This window comes from Protopterus annectens, chromosome 4.part0 (assembly GCF_019279795.1).
Source record: "Protopterus annectens isolate FY-2018-M chromosome 4.part0, PAN1.0, whole genome shotgun sequence".
NCBI classification, from domain to species: domain Eukaryota; kingdom Metazoa; phylum Chordata; order Ceratodontiformes; family Protopteridae; genus Protopterus; species Protopterus annectens.
The window spans coordinates 972,049,864-972,066,492 of NC_056733.1; positions in this window are offsets into that span (position 1 = coordinate 972,049,864).

The following is a 16,629-nucleotide window of genomic DNA, read 5'->3' on the forward strand; positions in this document are numbered from 1 at the left end:
CTATCTCATCTCTGAAATAGTTTTTCATGGTACATAAACCAGAGTGATTCCCTAAATTCCTTTAAGGCAAGCCTTGATGTTTGGATCTCATCTCTGAAATAGTTTTTCATAGCATATAAAACAGAGTGGTACCTCGGAATTATTTAAGTCGAGCCTTGATATTTGGTTCTCATCTCTGAAATAGTTTTTCATGGCATATAAAACAGAGGGATACCCTGGATTCCTGTAAGGCAGGCCTTGATGTTTGGATCTCATCTCTGAAATAGTTTTCATGGCATATAAAACAGAGGGATACCCTGGAGTCCTATAAGGCGAGCCTTGATGTTTGGATCTCATCTCTGAAATAGTTTTTCATGGCATATAAAACTGAGTGATACCCTGGATTCCTTTAAGGTGAGCCTTGATGGTTGGAACTCATCTCTGAAAAAGTTTGTCATGGCATATAAAACAGAGGGATACCCTGGATTCCTTTAATGCAAGCCTTGATGTTTGGATCTCATCTCTGAAATAGTTTTTCATGGCATATAAAACTTAGTGATGCCCTGGATTCTTTTAGGTGAGCCTTGATGGTTGGAACTCATCTCTGAAATAGTTTTTCATGGCATATAAAACAGAGTGGTACCTTGCATTTCTTTAAGGCAAGCCTTGATATTTGGATCTCATCTCTTAAATAGTTTTTTTATGGCATATTAAACAGAGTGATGCCCGGATTCCTTAAAGGTGAGTTTTGATGTTTGGATCTCATCTCTGAAATAGTTTTTTCATGGCATATAAAAAAGAGTTATACCCTGGTTTCCTTTACGGTGAGCCTTGATGTTTGGATCTCATATCTGAAATAGTTTTTCATGGCATATAAAACAGAGTGATGCCCTGGATTCCTTTAAAGTGAGCCTTGATGGTTGGATCTCATCTCTGAAATAGTTTTTTATGGCATATAAAAATGAGTGATACCCTGGATTCCTGTATGGCAAGCCTTGATGTTTGGATCTCATCTCTGAAATAGTTTTTCATCGCATATAAAGCATAGTGATACCCTGGATTCCTTTAAGGCGAGCCTTGATGTTTGGATCTCATCTCTGAAATAGTTTTTCATGGCATATAAAACAGAGTGGTACCTTGGAATTATTTAAGTTGAGCCTTGATCTTTGGATCTCATCTCTGAAATAGTTTTTTTTGGCATATAAAAACGAGCGATACCCTGGATTCCTGTATGGCAAGCCTTGATGTTTGGATCTCATCTCTGAAATAGTTTTTCATCGCATAAAAAGCATAGTGATACCCTGGATTCCTTTAAGGCGAGCCTAGATGTTTGGATCTCATCTCTGAAACACTTTTTCATGGCATATAAACCAGAGAGATACCCTGGATTCCTTTAAGGCAAGTCTTGATGTTTGGATCTCTTTTCTGAAATAGTTTTTCATGGCATATAAAACTGAGTGATACCCTGGATTCCTTTAAGGTGAGCCTTGATGTTTGGACCTCATCTCTGAAATCATTTTTCATGGCATATAAAACAGAGCGATAACCTGGATTCCTTTAAGGTGAGCCTTGATGTTTGGATCTCATCTCTAAAATAGTTTTTCATGGCATATAAAACAGTGTGATACCCTAGATTCCTTTAAGGCGAGCCTTGATGTTTGGATCTCATCTCTGAAATCGTTTTTCATGGCATATAAAACAGAGTGGTACCCTGGATTCCTTTAATGCAAGCCTTAATGTTTGGATCTCATCTCTGAAATAGTTTTTCATGGCATAAAAAGCAGAGTGATACCCTGGATTCCTTGAAGGGGAGTCTTGATGTTTGGATGGCTGCCAATGCAGTCATCCTTTCCAAGAGGTGCTTTCTAATGGTGGGACTGGCAATTTGATTATGTTCAATGCAATGGCTTTGCTTATTAACTCTAGAATCTATGACTATGAATCTTAGTGTGCCTGAACAATAGTCAGCATTTTGGTACATACATTTCTTTTTTTTTTACAGACTCAACGTAATGTTTATAAAATATTCTCACTTTGGCTGAAAGCCTTCAAAGAGTATAACAGTGAAAAACATCAGCTATGCGTCTTATATACGTAAAATCAAAGAAATTAAACAATAAGCCAATTGCTTTCAAAACCTCTAGTTAACTGAAAGTATCAAATACTAATAAAAAAAATCTAATAAAATATTATCTGTTATAATATGCATTTCTAATTACTTTCTACATTTAAAGACTTGGGTATCAAAATGCCATATTTTAAAATCTACAGTTTCTTTATACAATAATTTATCTTTTAATACATTTTCTTCCCCAAATATCAGAGCCACCTGTTCTGAAACAGTACCTTGCAATAAAAGAACATTACTTTCATGATACCGTTTAAAATGTGATGCAATTATACTTTTTTTTATTTTATTTATTTTTTGTATCTCTTAAATGCTTTTGCCATCTACATTTAAAAGCGTATTTACTTTCTCCAATATAAAATACATTACATGGACATCATGTAAATGTCTGAGTAGAAAATAAGAGAAGATTACTGATCCTATCAAGAGATCAAACTACATTCCTACAGCTACAGCACTTAACTCATGAAAACATACCCACCAATGAAATATTGGAAACATAATCTACATATAAGTCTGGAAAAACAAAACAACTGTGGCCTAGCTTATCTCATATGATAAGATATCTTGTAAGATATCATGGGCTTGTTATTAATTATATAACACAATTTTCTATATTTTACCAAAAATACTAATAGTGTTTAAGTAAAATAATCATTATATCTGGAAAAAAAAGCATTATAAGTGGCAACAAAATAAATATCTTTCTTAGATTTATTTTCCACCCTACTATTATAGGTTGTTTTAATAGTTTCATAAGACTGAATTGATATATGATTGATATAACTTTACTATGAGCCTCATTGACTGCCTTATCATTACCTCTGTTAATAAACATGTCCATAGTTATTTTAGCTTCATTAAAATAATTTGATTCTTTATTACAATGTCTCTGAAGGGTGGCCACGGTGGTGCAGAGGTTAGCGTTGCTGCCTCACAGCAAGAGGTTCTCTGGTTCGATTCTTGGCTGGGGTGCCTTCTGTGCGGAGTTTGCATGTCCTCCCTGTGGTTGCGTGGGTTTCCTCTAGGTGCTCCGGTTTCCTCCCACATCCCAAAGACATGCAGTAGGTGGATTGATCACTCTAAATTGGCCCTAGGTGTGAGTGTATGCGTGCTTGTGTGCCTTCTGCGGAAGGTTGGGTGCCTGGCTGACAACTCGACACTGTAAAACTCCACTGCCAGTCATGAGCGGACAGATGATCCACTGTGGCGACCCCTAAACAATAAAAGCCAAAAGAAGAAGAAGAAGAAGAAGATTACAAATTTTCTGAAGATATAACAGCTCATCACAAGATAGCAAAGAAATCAAATGTGGAGGGTAACAACTATTCCCATGTAAATATTGCCCACCCTCAGTAGATTTTATATATATATATATATATATATATATATATATATATATATATATATATATACTAGTTTTTATTTTACCATTATTCATGCCTTCCAATTGCAATACAAAAAAGAAACTTCTTGACTTATTTCTCGACCATCAAACTTAAAATCAATTCTATTGTTCTGTAACTCATTAACACAAATATCTACCTCCTTATTACCGCCCTTACAAATAAATATTAAATCATCTGTATGTCTAAAATAATTAATAACATATTTATTCATAAAACTGTGTCCATATAAATATTCTATTTCAAATAAACCCGTAAATAAATTTGCATACATAGATACAAAAGGAGCACCCGTGGCTGTACCTTGAATTTGTTGATATATATATATATATATATATATATATATATATATATATATATATATATATAAAATTCATTATTAAAAATTTAAAAAAAATATATTGGCAAGGCAAAAATGTACTAATTCAATTATATAGTTAGAAACAGGACCATCACCATGAAAATAATGTAAAGTTTTATACCGTGCACATGTTTAATATTAATATATATATTTTTAACATCCAAAGCTAACCAATACATTTCTTCAGTCCAACACAACCTGTTCAATTTAGTCAGAAAAATCTGTAGAATCTTTAATATATAAAGGTAATTTAATAACAAATGTGCAAAGAAAATTATGTAAAAAAGGTCTATATTATGTTTGTATTTAGATTTGGCACTTCTGTTTAATTATGATTTTACTATAAGTTCTTTTTTTACTAAATTTTTTTTTTATTATTTCAAATAAGATGTCTTAAGAAACATTACATGAAATAAAGATAAATAACATATTTACAATTCTAAAACTTCAAACCATTATATACTATTTACATTGGTGTCTATGCAAATAACATTGAAATTCTATATTATATAAAGTTAGAAACATAAGATGATATATCTTCTTCGATCTTTTCGAGGATTTCCAGTACTTTCATCCAAGAGTAATAGTAAGAAGTAAATCTTTTAGTTCTGTTTTTCACTGTTAATATTTCCATATGAGCAACTGTTGTTGTTAAATTCTCAAATTCCTTGAACGTAGGAGAAGCCTCATTTTTCCAGTGTATAGTTATGATTTTAAGTAAAATTGCCAATAGTGACCATAGGATTTTAGTGTCTTTTTTTGGTACACAGTTTGGAATAGGAGAGTTGAATAAAATTAAAGACTTTGTTAATTGAAAATTATCATTATAAACAGTCTGAAAAAATAGTTAATGAATTTCCAGTACATATTGAGACATATACATTCATAAAAAAAACATGCTGCCAATCTGCTTTTATCTTGGTATGGCATCTCCAACATTGATCTTCAATAGAATACATTTTGGCTGACCTATGTGGTGTATAGAAACTTCTGTGTAGATATCTCCAAGTGAATAATTGCCAGTATTTTGATAATGTAGAAAATTTGGAAGATTTTAGAATATTATTTTGTTTTTTAACAATTTTATAGATATTAGACAAATAACCTGTACCCTGATAAGGCTGTTTTGTGATAAGAATAAGGTATTCAATGAGTTTTGGAGCTTCATGTCTAACTGAAGGTTGCGTTTGTTCTATTTTATTTATAAGAAAATGCCTTAGATTTTGTAAAAACAACCAATTGTCTTTATTTATATTATAGTTATAAATTATCTGTTCATTTGTTAGAATTTTCCCTTTCTCTATGAGTTGATGCCAAAGGAGTAATGTTTCTTCTTTAAGTATATTTATTTTAGATATTTGGAATGTATCTAGAATAGTTGGTGTAAAAGCTATAGGGAAAATAAAAAAATCCAATAATTAATATTTGGTATTTTGTTTATATATGTTTTGAACACTGAAAGTGTAGAGCTTATATAGTTTGATGGCAATTTATTAATATTATTCCTTTTCACTAAAAAATAATCTTTTAACATCCATATAAGGGGTGATGATATTACTGTTAAGTTGTCTTGTATGTGATTATAATTGATTTCTATGTAAATCTGCTCATAGGCTTGTTTCCATATAGGTGTGTATGAATTATTTAACCATAGTGTTATGTCTTTAATAATGGATGAGGTAATATATAAATCAATATCCAGTAAATTAATTCCACCATCTTCCCAATCTGGTAAATGTTTATTTAAGGCTATATGGGGTTTATTTGGAAACCATAGACAATTTAAAATTAGTTTATTGTATCTTTGAATAATATATTTGGAAGGTGGCAATGAAACATTTTGTATTAAGTATAATATTTTGGGAAATATGATTATTTTAATAAGATATAATCTGTCTGCTGTTTAAACAATATATTTATTCCAGTGACCAATTGTTTGTTCTATTTTGTCTAGTATTTTATTATAGTTAAATATTAGAGAATCTGTTAATTCATTGAGTAGATTTATTGTCAGATATAATAATTTACTTTCTATTACAATATATTTGGAAAATCTTTTGTTTATATTATTTTTTTTTTTACAATTACAGGGCATAATTTTAGTTTTGTTTTCATTAAATTTTAAGCCTGAAATATTTTGAAATTTATTCATGGAGTTAAATAGAGCATTCAAAGACTTATTTGCATCTGAGAGAGTTAATAGTATGTCATCAGCAAAGAGATGGATTTTAAGGTTTAACATTTTATTAATACAAATTCCCTTTATGTTATTGTTTGATGTGATTTGATTTGCAAAGGGTTCTATGAGTAATGCAAATAACAATGGCGATAAAGGGCAACCTTGTTTAGTTCCCTTTTTGATTGTTATAGGGCCTGATCTATGCGATCCTAGTTTAACATATGCAGTAGATTTTTCATATAGTATTTGGATAAGATTATTAAAATTAGAAGGAAAGTTATATTCTTTTAAAACTAGTGAAAGAAAGTTCCAGTTAACCGAATCAAAAGCTTTATTAATATCTAATGAGATTACATTTAAATGTAGGACTTTATGTTTGCTATAATCTATTAATGCTAGTATTCTTTTAATATTATCTGAAGTATTTCTTCCTTTAATAAAACCTGTTTGATCTTTGTGAATTAAGAAAGGAAGAAAGTGTTTGATCCTATCTGCGTATATAGCCATAAACATCTTATAGTCTATATTGAGTAATGATATTGGCCTATATGAGGAACACTGCTTTTCATCTTTATCTGGTTTGATAATTGGGGATATCAATGAATATTTCCAAGAGGGTGGTATATTCAAATCTTTCTTGGCTATATCATATACTTTTAATAATAAGGATATGGCTTGATTGGGTATTAATTTATACATTTCTGGTAGCATATTGTCTGGGCCAGTCGCTTTATTTGTCTTGAGCTTTTTAATTTGTGATTTTAATTCTGTCATATTGATTGGTTTGCTTATAATGTCTATTTGTTCTTGTGTTAATTTAATATGAATATTATTTTCTAAGTATTTTCTATATCCTTAGTAGGTGTATCTTGAGTGTTTATGGAATTATCAATGTTAAATTGGAGCCTGAATGCTTCTAAAATATCATTTAGTTCCGTAACTCTTTTGTTAGTATTAGGAGTAAATATTTCTTTTATTTGCTTAGATTTAATTATTTTTTTGTTCTATTAGTTAAGTGTTTCAGGTGTGCTGAATTAGTAGAGTATGAGTTTATTTTTATCTTTTCTAAGTTAATCATAATCTTATGATGTAACAATTCTGTATACTTCTTATTGATTTGTGTAAGTTCTTGGACTTGAGTAGCATTACCCTTTTGTATTTCCAGTTTCAATTTATCTGCTTTGTTTTGTAAGTCTAGCATATCTTTATTCCGTAACTTCCTTTTATTTATGTACCAGGATAATATTTTTCCATATGTAACTGCTTTTAATGAATCCCAGACATATATTTCTGAAATATCTTCTGTGTAATTTATTTCTAGAAAGTTTTTGATTGTTTCTTCATAAAATTCTTTGAAATCTGTCAATTTTGTGATATAGGAAGTTATCCTAGCAATGGGATTTGAATAAAATGGTGTAAGCTCTAGCTCAAAGACTATGGCATTGTGATCAGATAAGGGACAATTTATAATTCTGACTTTGTCAATTTTTGTTATTAGGTCATTGGCAACATATATTCTATCAATTCTAGAGTTAGTTTTATATCTATGAGAATAAAATGTGAAGATTAGTGAGTCTGGTTCTGCAAATTCATTTATATCTTTTAAATACAATGTATCTATAAATTTTGATAGTGCTTTAGAGATAGGTCATTTTCTTATTTTAGATTTAGAATTTGTATCTTTTTCATTCATTATACAGTTGAAGTCTCCTGCCAATATCAGGCTACCCTTAGTTAAATGAATTATCTCTTCAAAGTGCTATTTAACTGTTTTTAATCCTAATCCTGGGATCCAATATAGATTTACTAATGTATAGATTCTCTTATTTAATTCTATTGAAGCTAGACAAAACATACCTGATGTATCTTGATGAGTAGTAATTATTTTAGGTGTTATAGTTGAGTTGCGAAGTAGTATAGCTACTCCTCTTTTTTTGTTTTGTATTGAGAGTTTATTAGTACTGTGTAATTCTTAATATTTAAGTTGTTTATATCTCTATCTAATAAGTGTGTCTCTTATAAGAATACTATTTGTGGTTTATGTAAATTTATGTACTTGAATAGGCTTCTCCTTTTATTACTATTATTTAGACCATTAACATTTATGGATAAACATTTCATTTCCTAGTTTTGAGTTTGTTTTATGTGTGAGTTTATGTAAATATTGTTTATTCTTACTTCCATCTTGGATATAGAATTCAAAAAGTTTTTCTTGTATGATTTTTGCATGTTTCTGAGTGACACCAAAGTGATAGAATAAAAAAAAAAAACAAAGAACTTCCAAACTTGTAATTCTTAACCTTAAAAAACATTCCCTATCGCTATGAGGTAATATAACTCTTTGTTTGGTTAGTGAATCTAACCAAACAAACTTTCTACCCTCACAAGTAATATCTGGATCAGTTTCTCTTATCCTCTTAGTTTTTAAATAAAGATAATTGAATAATATATTAAGATAATCTAATCAGCTAAAACATATAAATATATTCTTTACTCATCTTATTGTAATTCAATAATACTTATTTCAAATCAAGTTTCAAAAAGGTACAAATATTTAGATTAAGGTAGCATCATTTCAAAATAGTTTAGGGTATTAATAAACATCATGTTAAAATCTATAACTGTATGTTGCATACATCTGTTGAAAACTATTTACTGACATTACTGTATAATACAATACCATTGTTGTGTAAATGTTTTAGACTACTCAAGTCCGAAACCAGTGTTTAAATTAGTATTTGCAAAGTCATATTGGAATAAAAACATGAATAGTTCTGAAACCACATCATATTTCATGTTTAACATAAACTGAAATGCAATACAATGTACAAGTATATTAATATTTCTTTAGTAGACATTAAATATGTTCCTCTGATTGCATTTTTCAGCTTTTCAAAGACAATTCCCATGGCTGGAGACAACAAGATCAACATTTAGACATCTCCCTTATCCAATAGACTACTTATAATGCTGTTACTTGATTGAGTGTTTTGTTGTTAACACTTTTATCAACTTTCAGGGGGACTTTGTATAATCAAAAAGACACAGTACAGAGGTAAAACTACAGTGCACTTGACCACATTTTCAAAGAAAACATCTATGTATATCACATATTAACTCTTACAGCTTAGACTGACACTTAACCAGTGAGTTTATCTGCTGACAATAAGTGCTGGAGATATAATTTTGGCTTACTTAACACCAGTAATTTAATCTTATGATTGAATAAAAGTTTAGAATTAAACATCTGGAGCTTCTCATTATAGTATTTAAAAAGTATACTGGAGAACGTATCAAAATAATGGAAGCTGCTAAGATTTAAACTATTATGTATGAAAATGTTACAGGTTAAAATTCCTAACCCACTTTGCAGTAAATAGACAAAATGTATTTAAACTATCGGGTAATACCTTTATTACATCAGAAAGGTGATTAAGAAGCTTGTTTTTCCTCTAACATCAGAGGATAGCTATGGTAATCCGTGCACTACAAGAGTATTATTTATCCTGGTAATTGCTTTATGACTGTATATTGAAATATTTAATTCAAATAATTAGCTGGCATTCCAAGAATATTTCTCAGAAAAAGTTGTTTTACAGTTAATGACTAGATAGAATGCATCATTGAGAGGATACACTTATCAAATATCAAGTGCTTTAGCTATAATATAAATGTCCCCTCAAATTAATCCCTGATGAATTTACTGCTTACTAAACTTGCAGACTAATATTGGTGTATTTTCATGTAGTCATATTGGAACATGAAAATACAGGTCTGTTGATCAGGAACAATCAGGTTCTCAACTGCTAGACAATGCTATACATTTGTCTGCAGAAAGGTTTGAGAATTACAGTTGCATTGTCAAGCATTTTTGTTTACACTAACAGTAACATGATATACCCACATACACTAGTATTGTGTCATTCTTGATAATGCAAAAAGCCAGGTAATATTATAAGAAGGGTGTAGCCACAGCCAGGTAATATAATAAGAACCACAGTCATCTAAGGATGGATAGCTCGCTGAGTACCTGCCACAATGTATGTTCACAATGCATAGTTGTTGTGCCTTTCAACTTTTTCCCGGTTAGGGGTCACCACAGTGGAACTCTAGTCCGCTAATGGTTGGCAGTAGATTTTTACATGCCGAGTTGCTGGCCGTGATGCACAACCTTCAACGAAGGTATGCCCATTCATGCATGTCTCCACACAGAAGACGCTTTAGCTGAGAACTGAACAGGACATCGTCTTACTGTGAGGCGACAACACTACCGCAGCACCACACATGTTCACAATGCATGTTACCTTAGTAATAAATTAGGGTATGGGCTAAGCCTCTCCGTCTTCTACTCAAATTGGATTTAATACAATATGTGTGTAGAACACAGATGCTTTGACAAAGTTCAAACCTATATGGGCTATAAATGTTGTATAATTGACACATTGGGTTAAATCTTCTGTTGTTATGTTACTTATTATAGTTGTTTATATGATTATTGCTTTTACTTTATCTAGTATATTATACTGTTATTTAAATGCTTGATTTGCTAAATGTACTTTTAACCTTCTTGTTGCATCTCATTTAAGGGTATATTTTGGCAGCAGGACATTAATAATATTTTGTAGGAGCACCAGTGTGGCAAATGGCAATTTTCCTTAAAATAAACCTGCCCGTTGCTTGACAGTTACTAGTTTCTTTAGATAATTTGTAAAACAGCAGTGATTCTATTTGCTGATGATTAATTTCTGCTCTTTAAACTCTGCTGTACAAAACATAGTAAGGAATAGCTAAAATGTCTGAAATACTAAACTGACAGAAAGACAAGAAGATATATGTCCTTATCTGTCAAGATACTCGAAGACATCAGAAGCCATAAGCTGAAAGTGCTTCAAAAAATATATTTGTATATATTTAGATGAACCTCATATGTTATTTACGTTTCATTATAAGGAATTTAGGTTCCTATATCTTTAAATGTGAACCTAGCTTATTTCCTGACTAGACGTCAATTAGAAAGAGTCAGGGGATGGCGTACACAAGTAAATGCGACAATAAATAAGTAACTCGAGTTTCTAGTGATGTTTGTGGCTGTTAAATTGTCTCGAGAACCAAGCGGGAAAAGGTATGTGTTTTTTCTTTTTTCTTTTCCCTTCTCTTACTTTGTGACAAACTCATGTAGTGTGCACGCAAGCACTCTAGTTTGCGGAGTAGTGTTCACAACTATCAAACTTTGCATTTTAAACAGGCTATGCCTTATTTCTCTACAAAAGAAAAGACAACAGGATATCTAAGCTAGTCACAAGCATCTCTCAACTCTGGATGTCCGGAGCCACAACATACCTGACTTATAGCCTCAAAATATCACTTAAAACATATTTTTTCACTGTACTATATCAATATGTGCATATGGGTCAAAGGCAGAATATCTTTTAAGATTATTTAAAATAGTCTTAGAATACATCTAAACTGAAATACTTCATTTCAAAAGCAACACATTTCCACCCAGCATTAGCGTTTATCCAAACAGGGACACTTTTAACTTATAAAAAGTAATGCCATCAGAGATGTAACTGATAATAAGTTATATAGCAGCCATTACTATACCTATTAAGCAATATAGCCATATACTGATTAAAGTATTATAAGTTAATGAAGACTTTATAAAAAGAAGAGAAAAATAAAAACAACAAAACACAAAGAGAGAAAATAAATAAATAAATATTTGAGAACATTATTATGCGTTGATTACTCTGATTAAGAATATGAAAATAATAGATGGATAATAATGAAAAACAGAGTAATGTTTAAATTATGCTTAGTATATTGATGTGATTTGAGATAAATGTATTTAGATTTATGCTAATTTTGACATTTAAAGTAAAATTGAAAACAGTACCTGTTTCGGTGTAACTTGAAGACAGTAAGAACTTTTCTTCTGTTGTTAGTATTATTATTTAGATTTTTACAGAATATAACATATGTAAGATTATTTGTCCTTTAGTTTTTTTTTTCTTTTGCTCAACAGTTTTCCAATTATTTGCTTCAGCATTTCTTTTCGGTGTACTTATTGTCCAGTCCATAGATTCTTCATGTGTTAGGATGTTGTTGTTGGTAAGGTATTTTATTGCTGAATCTACTGTTTTAAAGATTTTTATTCCATTTGGTAGAAAAACTCTCAGTCTTGCTGGGAATAAAAGATGGACTTTCAATTGCTTTTTCTTCAAGGTTTTTATTATTGGTAGAAATTCTTTTCTTTTTGAAACCACCTTTGTAGAATAATCATTGTCAAATCTTATTAATGAATCATTGTATTTGATGGGAGAATTTGCCCAAGCATTTCTTAATATAAGATATTTATCTTGTGTAGAAAAAAGTCTCACAATTATAGATCTCGGCTTGTTGTTACTTGGAGAAGAAGTATTTCCAGAAGCTGGTAATGATCTATGTGCACGTTCTATACCATATGAAAGAGCTTCAGGTATTTTTGTTACATCTGGTATCCAGGTGGTAAGAAAGTTTATCATATTGTCCCATTCAGATTTTTCTAGTAGACCATATATTCTAATATTATTTCTTCTTGTTCGATTTTCCATATCATCAAGCTTTTCTAGTAAATATGTGTTCTGTTGAAGTAAGAATTCAGTTTGTTGTTCTTCTATTTGGACTCTAGTGTCAATGTCACTTAATGACTATTCAATAAGTGATATCTGTCCTTTCTGCTCTGTAAACATTTCTTGAAGCTGTTCCAGTTGTTGTTAGCACTTTTCTTTAAAAGTATCTGTTTTATTGTCCATCTTGTCGATTTTTATTGTAAGTTCCTGTATATTTGTAATGAGAGATTGCAGGTCTTTTTTGAGAGGAGTCTTGTGCTATATTCCTTAAATGACTCATGCTGTAAAGCTGATATTGGTGCTGATTTTCCAGTAATTAATTTGATAGGCATTATTCAAGTTCTGACGATAAACTTTTTCTTATAGATGCTCAAAGTTATTAGAAATACGTTAGTAATAAATATTTGTTCAAATTAAATATTATTTTGTAAAATTCCTATCAGGAATTGTATTGAGGTAAGAGAGCTGAAATGAAGTGCAGCTATCAGTTCAGCATCCTAGCCATGCCCCCCACTATAAGTTTTCTAACAGTTTAAGAAGTTGTAGATTATGTTCCTGTTGTTCCTGTTTTTAGCACTCCAAACTAGAATCTCATGAATTATACTGATAGCACCCTCTATTCTTTCAATCAGCTCTGTCACAGCTCTTTGAAACATTTTAGGAAATTCCAAAAGACAGTCATAGAAATCTTTATCTGTCTAAAGGAGTATTAATGATTGGTGATACACAATTTAAAGGAAGTATTATATAATCTAATCTGCCAGAACACTTGGTTAGCATCAAGCAAAGAGAGAAACATAGCATTAGGCATAGTAACAACTAATTCTAAATCCCTTTCCGGATCAGCGATTTTCGCAAAGAAGGGAGGACGAGATCTATGAGCAGAGGAAGACAGAAACACAAAGTATCAGGGAAAGAACACGTTGGTCCAACCCTGAAGAAAATGTGGGAATGGGTGCCCACACATTAGTCTGGAACATTTCCAATAGAAATTTGTCATTAGATGAATTAGAAGTTTTAAATAAAGCTTTATTATTTATATAATCTGTTAAGACTAATTTGGCAGATACAGTCACTGATGTTAAATTGTTTAGTCGTAATGTGCAATTGAAGTTGGATTTTGGTAATTCAACCACAGGGAGAGAAGTTCCAGTTTATAGGAGACCCAGTTGTTATATACCCAATTTACATCCCTTACTTGATGCATTTGTTAAGTTGGTTGAGGAAGACCTTTATAATCTGAATAATGACAATAGTCAGAAAAAATGGTATGATAATTTAACAATTAAATTAAGGATAGCCCTTAATAGACTAATAAATGATGACACAATTGTGCTAAGACCTGCAGACAAGGGTGGACTGGTAGTGGTAATGGACAGGATTAATTATTATGAGAGTATGATATATATGTTGAGTAATGAAATGTTTTACTCTAATATCTCCATGGATGAAATACAAGTACATGTTCTAAGAATTTTACATATGTTGGTAGATTTATTTAGGAGTGAAATTATTAACCTAGATTTTTTTTCAATTTTTGAATGTTGAAAATCCCCTGTTACCAGTTATTCAAGGACTAGCGAAAGTCCATAAGAACCCTATGCAACCCCCTATGAGGCCTATTGTTGCCTCCAGGGGTTGGGTAACAGAACCATTATTGTTGTATCTGGAAAAATCTCTAAAACCTGTTATAGATAAATTTTCATATATTTTAAAAGATACAAAACAATTTTTGTTAACATTATGTAGTAAAATGGCTGGGCTACCCAGTGATTTGTATTATAAAATGGTTACACTTGATGTACAATCACTCTTCAATGTTATAGCAAACAGTGAAGGAGTGGAAAGTATACAAAGATGTTTAAAGGAAAATACCAGTTACAGTGTATCACATATTGATCTACTATGTTCATTGTTGGAAGTCATATTGGAAAACAATATTTTTCTCTTTAATTATGTGGCTTACATTCAGAAAGATGGCGTAGCTATGGGCACTTCATGTGCCTATAGCCACGCCAATCTTGTTATGGCTGGGAGAAAGAAAAGCTCTTTCCTTTAGTCAGCTTCAATAGACATGTGATTTTTTATACTCGCTTTGTGGATGACCTGTTACTTTTATGGACAGGTGATGACACAGAGTTACAACAGTTTTTTGATGAAATTAATTCACTTACAGACTATTTGAAGTTCACTACAGAAAAATCTGAGTCCAGAATATCATTCCTGGATGTATATATTAAGAGATTAGGTAATGGGCTATTAAATACAGGTGTCCATAGGAAATCTTGGCAAAAGAATGTTTTGTTAGATAGAGACAGCATTCATCCTACTTTTGTTTTTAAAAACATTATTAGAAGTCAAGCTATGCGTGCTTCACAACTTAATCCAACTAATGAAGGATATGAATGTGAGCTTTCGAACCTGAGGAATAGATTAATAGATAAATCTTATAAAAAGGAAGAAATACAGAGAGGGTTTTTAGGGGTATATTCATTGAGGAGAAATGTTGCTTACCCATATTTTGTTGATAAAATGGAGTAGATAGTAGTTTGGAATTCCCAGAAGAAAATACATCTATGAGAAATTCAGAAGTTAAGTTGTCTCTTTATTATACACAGGACAGTCATAATATTAGAGACACTTTTTATAAGAACTGGGGAGTATTTGCAGTGGATCCCAGCCTCAAGGAAGTTGTAGGTGAAGAACCACAATTCTTATATAGGAATAGGATGAATCTACGTAGATTTTTGTGCTATCCAAAGGACATAAAAAGTCATACAAGGGACCTTCCACAAGGTGGCACCATACCTTGTAACCATTGTAATTTTTGTAATTTTATAGATAATAATATTAGTTTTACACATCCTGTTACATCAAAATGTTATGAAATTAAGGTCAGAGTGAGTTTTCAGACTGAACACGTTGTATATTTAGCTAGGTGTGAAGCCTGTACTGCATTTTACGTAGGTAAGACAGATAGACGATTAAAAGAAAGAATAAGAGAACATATCAACAATATACATATTGAATCCACTACAAATGCTTTATCTAAACATGTTCTTGATAGAAATGCACAACATAGTTTTAGATTTTTAGTTTTACAGGCTAATACACCTAGCATGAGGGGTGGAGATATTAGGAACTTCACCGAGAGATGTGAGTTAAAATGGATTATTAGGTTGACGGCTGACCATAAACCGTGCTTAAATGACCAAGATATCCATTAGACATGTGGTAAAGAATAGCAGGTTGACTTTCAGTTAACTATGAATTTTAGTATTATGTATTTATTATGAAATTTACATAACAATGCTATTTGAATGTTATTAATGGCATGTGATTGTATGATGAATACAAATTAATTTTTATTAATATATATTTTTTATATATCTCATATATTTTTATAATACATTTTTTACAATTGATTCTTTACATTATTTCATATTTAATGAACTATTAATGAATTATTGAAGGATGTGATATATCAACTCTTAGTAGTTCTTACAAGTTTTTGCTGGATAGGATGTGACATCATTATGACTCATTTTATGGGTGTATATATTTAAGTGTTTTTCAAGTGATTTGTATTTGGTCTGAAGAAGCCCACATGGGTGAAAGCACTAACCAAGTTCGCTCTGAGAATAAACTAACTTTCTATTAATATCTCGTTTGTTGGATGTTTCACTTTGAAGCTGAGGAATTTGCCTATGAGAACTGTTTTGCATAGCTGTGGATTGCTTATTTCGTTTGTTGGATGTTTCACTTTGAAGCTGAGGAATTTGCCTATGAGAACTGTTTTGCATAGCTGTGGATTGCTTATTTCGTTTGTTGGATGTTTCACTTTGAAGCTGAGGAATTTGCCTATGAGAACTGTTTTGCATAGCTGTGGATTGCTTATTTCGTTTGTTGGATCAAAAAGAAAAAAGGTCCGTGCTACACCAAAACCCAGCAAATCGTAGCAATCA